Source organism: Chelon labrosus (assembly GCF_963514085.1).
Source record: "Chelon labrosus genome assembly, chromosome: 2".
In the NCBI taxonomy this organism is placed as follows: domain Eukaryota; kingdom Metazoa; phylum Chordata; class Actinopteri; order Mugiliformes; family Mugilidae; genus Chelon; species Chelon labrosus.
Genome location: NC_140338.1, coordinates 10,296,692 through 10,302,557, shown reverse-complemented (window position 1 = coordinate 10,302,557; position 5,866 = coordinate 10,296,692).

Here is a 5,866-nt window from a genome sequence, read left to right as displayed (position 1 = left end):
GCAAAAGTTTCGAGTGCATTGCTGTGCTATTAGCTTTGGCTAATTGTTGCGCTAAAGAACGACTACAATGGAAGCCCTGCGTAATTTCAGTTCAATTCAATTAAATTTTATGTATAAAGCCCAGGACCCGCAGAGGAAGTACGAAGGCGACGGTGGCAATGAAAACACCTTTAGGCCTTGAGCAGAACCCAGCTCATGCAGAGACAGAAAAATAGCGAGAAGGGGATACGATACGATACTCTTTGGTTTGGTTCGATTCAGTTAAATTCAAATCACTTTATTTGTCCCCTTGGGGCAATTTAATAATAATAATAATTGTCCCGCAATGGGGAAATTGCAGTTCCTGCTGTTTGATCCATCCAGTTGGAGCAGTGGGCTGCAGCCTCTAATGACTGCGCTCGGGGAGCAATTTGGGGGTTAGATGCTTGCTCAGGGCACCTCAGCCATGGAACCTGGGACCCCACTACTCCACAGCTCCCCCAAAAGGGCATATAGGAGTTAAAAATAAACAGACACACAAACACATAAAAACAGCACGCACAGTACAGTGTGCAACAATCCCAATAATTTATTAAGTGCTTCAATATAATGTGCATTTGTGCATTTTTAAAAATAAAAACTTAAATAAAAAATAAATAAAAATAGGAGGGGATAGGAGGAGATGGGCTGGAAACAGAGATGGAGAGTGGGAAAATACAGCTTTTAACATGCTATAGTTTAGTAATACACAAATGCATGAGTAGCAATGGAGAAGAAATTTGCCAAGAAATTAAGAGGGTAGGTGCTCGGTGCAAGAGAGAACAAAGTAGAGGACAGGTGCTCAGCGCAGGAGAGAAGACTGTAGAGGACAGGTGCTCGGTGCAAGAGAAGAAAGTAGAGGACAGGTGCTCAGCGCAAGAGGGAAGAAAGCAGAGGATAGGTGCTCGGCGCAAGAGAGAAGAAAGTAGAGGATAGGTGATCGGCGCAAGAGAGAAGAAAGTAGAGGACAGGTGCTCAGCGCAAGAGAGAAGAAAGCAGAGGATAGGTGCTCGGCGCAAGAGAGAAGAAAATAGAGGATAGGTGCTCGGCGCAAGAGAGAAGAAAGCAGAGGATAGGTGCTCGGTGCAAGAGAAGAAAGTAGAGGACAGGTGCTCAGCGCAAGAGGGAAGAAAGCAGAGGATAGGTGCTCGGCGCAAGAGAGAAGAAAGTAGAGGATAGGTGATCGGCGCAAGAGAGAAGAAAGTAGAGGACAGGTGCTCAGCGCAAGAGAGAAGAAAGCAGAGGATAGGTGCTCAGCGCAAGAGAGAAGAAAGTAGAGGATAGGTGATCGGCGCAAGAGAGAAGAAAGTAGAGGACAGGTGCTCAGCGCAAGAGAGAAGAAAGCAGAGGATAGGTGCTCAGCGCAAGAGAGAAGAAAGCAGAGGATAGGTGCTCGGCGCAAGAGAGCAGAAAGTAGAGGATAGGTGATCGGCGCAAAAGAAAAGAAAGTAGAGGACAGGTGCTCAGTGCATCAACCACCAGCGTAATGGCTCAAAATATGTAAAATTAGTTAAGAGTTGACTAAAGACTAATTTTAAACCACAGTCACTACAGGTAAGTGCTGAATGTTTGTCTCCACATACACAAAAATCCACAATTCATTGCACATAGTGTCTTTAACATTTTCCATTGCACGATCATCAGATGTTGTTCTGCTGAGTGCATTAAAAACCACACACTGTAGAGTGAGCTGCTTGACATCACTCTGCTATCAAGTCTTTAAATTGATTTTCCATCTCACAGGGAGCCGCTAATGTCAGTTCATGCCAGGAAAGCATGAAAATCAATTTGGGAAAACTTGAAATGTGGTTGAGTTTGATAATCCATCAAAGTGAGCGGCTCCTTACCTTTAGCTCTTTGTCAAAGTTATGTTACTCCTGCGGGGAAGGGAGCAGCACAGAGTTCTTTGTTTTCTGCTGGTGCTTTCACTTTCAATCAGACGTTTCAACGTCAGAGCAGCACCACACAAAGAAATGACATTAGGGTTTCATATCATTCGGAAAGCATGCTACGGCGTGCCAACATATGTCTATTTTTAGACGTTGATACTCAAATCTTGGATGTCAGAACTTTGTGGTACACCGATAGGCCATAACATTATGACCACCTTCCTATTATTGTGCAGGTCTCCCTTGTGCCTCCAAAACAATTGTGACTCATCAGAGAATGGACGTGGGCCTTCTGAGGGTGTCCTGTGGTGTCTGGCAACCCGAATGTTGTTAGTGGGGGTCTTTGGGTCTTATGGGCTGATGGGAGGGGCCTCTGTGGATCAGGCATCCCACAGATCAGTTGATCAGTTTGGGATCTTGGGAATTTGGAGGCCAGGTCATGGCTTCTGCCATCAAGGAGTGTCAATGTTATGGGGTGGGGGTGTTTGGTCTAGTCTTGGTGGATGGTACATGTCTTAAGTAACATCCACACGAATGCCAGGTCCAAAAGTTTCCCAGCAGAACACTGAATTGTGACAAGACAGTTAAAAAATGCAAATGGATATGGGCTCTTTTCCTTGATGACATTTACTTGTGAATGATTATAGTTTTCATACATTGGTGACAACACGCTCATTGCAGGATCCCCTTCGATCCTAATATTGTGTAGGTCTTCCTTGTGCCTGGGCGTGCCTGGTCTGGTCTAGGTGGGTGCTACATGTCTAGGTAACATCCACACGAATGTCAGGTCCAAAGGTTTCCCAGCAGAACATTGAACTGTCAAAAGATGGTCAATGTTCACTTCTCTTGTCAGTGGTTTTAATGTTATGGCTGATCGTTGTATATATATGAATACCATATTCAGGCTATTTTGATAATTCGCCTAAATAATACACACTGAACCTTTCAGAGGAAGAATCACACCCATGAACCGTTCACTACTTATTTCCACAAGATCATTAACTGTGATTTAGTTTCACACATCAAGGTCTTTAAAGTGTTTCTCACTTCATATCCATTGTACACAGAACTCAGGGAACGGAACAAGGAACCAGAGCCACAGTGAAGGACAGGGAACAGCAAAACAAGAAGACTGAGTGTCACATGTTCAGGCAGGTTATAAAGAAGACAGCAGTTAAATGGGATTATAGAGACTGACTAAAATGTTAGTAATAACTTGACATAAAATTTAACAATAACTGTGCAAGCACTGCTACTGGAAGCATGTTAGGACAAATGGTAAGATTCTGAAATAAGACGGTTTAAGTAAAAATGTAAGTTTTATTTATTTGTCTTCCCAAATGTCAATGTCCCCTTCGCTTTCTCTGACAATTTACTTTTGTTGACCTGTTATTTTTATTTTTTAGCAACTTGGCTGCGTTTCTAGATCTAGACCCTAGTCTGTAAAATGATTCTAGCTGGAAAATTTTGGACAAAATGATAAAAATAGGACCCCAGCTGCAATAAGAAGGGATCACTTTCTCTCTCTCTAAAAAAAAAAAAAAAAGGTGAGCAGCAGCTACAATCCCCGCAGCGCTTTCAGATAAGTGTTGGACTGAATTCAGGTGCAAATAAAACGTTACATCGTTTTCACGGCAGCCGCCATCGCACATTACTGTACGAGCACATGAATGGTCTCTCACTTTCCCTCTCGCTCACACCTTCCACGGTGAATACAGCACCACGCTGCTTCTACTCTACTCTGAGGGGTAAAGAGGCTCAGATCTGAACTAAAGCATGACAGCTGCTCTGTCTCTCTCTGCTGGGACTTGTGAAGGGGGGGGGGGGGGGAGACTAGAGGAAGAGGAGGAGGAGGAGGCGGTGGGAGAGAGAATCACTTCAGAGAAAATGATACGGAGCTTCCGGTGTAAGTGGGAAGTTTAGTGAGGATGGTAGAGACAGGAAAAAAAGAGGGATGAGATGAAAGGAGGAAGTGACGGGTCCTCTCTCTCTCTCTGTCCCATAAGCCTCTCTGGTTTCGAGCAGAGACTCCTCTGTGGCGGGGGGGATGTCTAATCTCAGCAGGTCTTATCAATATTTCTCTATGGTGAAAAAAAAATGAAATCAAATAAAAGATGGGATGCCAGTCCTAGACTTTTTTTTTCTTTTTAAATAAATTAATCATGTACAAGAATTGCTTTTAAAGATTTAGTGCTGCCCTGGAATGATCCCTGCTGCATATTCTTTAAAATGCCAAATGCCAAAATGGATCGTTGGCCCCGCTCGACGGGGACCAGCTTGTTTTGAGCGCGAGGAATCCGGTGCGTGCCACGTCGTTCTAAAACCCGGCCTCGGCATTTTCCACCTCGCTCTATCACCTCGTTTATAGTTAATGAGATATCAGGTTGGGGTGTGCTAATTGTTTTCGACTCGAGAGATGATGGGCTGATGAAATAAAGATAAAAGAATGAATAAAAGAGTGGAAAGGAGCAGGAAGAGTGGAGAGTATTGGGGGGGGTGGTGCTTTAACAGGTAGCGGGAGACAAAAATTAAAATTGCCAGGATGAAAACTGAATGGATAAGGTTGTACTATTTTTTTCTTCCCCCTCTTGAGGCAGAATTTAAACAGCATAAAATTAGAGCCATAGAGGCGTATCCCTGGAGAGGATTACTGCTTTGCCTCTTTTTCTCTCATCTATACACATATTTCAAGACTTACACTAATGATGTGGAAATAACACTCGATCATGTACAGAGAAAACAGTTTCGCCCCTTTTTTAAAAAAAAAAAAATGTATTACTTGTGCAGGAGTCAGTTCTCACTGGTGAGACAGGACTAGCCATGGGTTGAACAAGCAAAAAAAAACAAATAAAAAAAAACAATGAAAAATTAATACCGCGGCCTCTCTTTCTGCCCAGCGGCCATTGTTTGACAAAAACAATACCAAAGAATCCCGGTGTTCTCGGTGGGACGATGAAAGGGTAAAACTAGAATAAAAAGAAAAAGAACATGGCTTCCTCCACAAAGGGTACAGATAAGGTTCAGAATGTTTTTTTTTTTTCCATCACCAATTTACAATTTGTCTGGTAAGTTTCTTTTCATGACCTCCACAATCTCTTACAGCTTGTGATTCAGCTGGCAACACGTTGCCCATTGTCCCCAGACGTCATCGGAAGATAGCTGAAGGTATCCAAATTGATCAGGGCGAGCCACCACACGCTGGCCTGTCTGATCGTCTCCACAAGTGCACGTTGTACAGGTAATGCTGTTATTTCCTGTAAACGCTATTCTATATAAAGGTGTAGGTGTAGTGAAGGTCTAGTGAGCATTCATTCATTCTCTGTAACCACTTGTCCTCTGAAGGGTCGCAGGGCAGCTGGAGCCTATTCCAGCTGTCATTGAGCGAGAGGTGAGGTACACCCTGGACAGGTCGCCAGTCTATCTCAGAGCTAACACAGAGACACTCACACCTACGGCTAATTTAGAATCGCCAATTAGCCTAACGAACTTGTCTTTAAACCATGGGAGGATGCTAGAGTACCCGGAGAGAACCCACGCAGAGCATTCTATATATATATATATATATATATATATATATATATATATATATATATATATATATATAGAGAGAGAGAGAGAGAGAGAGAGACAGAGTTTATTAGACAACAAATCACAGTGGAGCGGCGATAACATCGTGAAGAATTGTTCTATTCTCTGGAAAGGAGCAGATTGACTGTCGCAGCTCCACGAACAAGAAGTGTAGACGGTGATGATCTCGGCATGATCTGAATCAAATCAGGCCACCAGTTGTTTAAGTAAATGGCAAATGATCTTGTATTTATTAAGCGCCTTTCTACTTATTGGTACTTTAAGCGCTTTACAGTTAAATGGGAACTACTGTTTTTTACAACCTGGACCTTATTTCTGGCTTAAAATACAGTCGTTTACTCACCCATATAACTTTAGTGTAATTTGTAGTC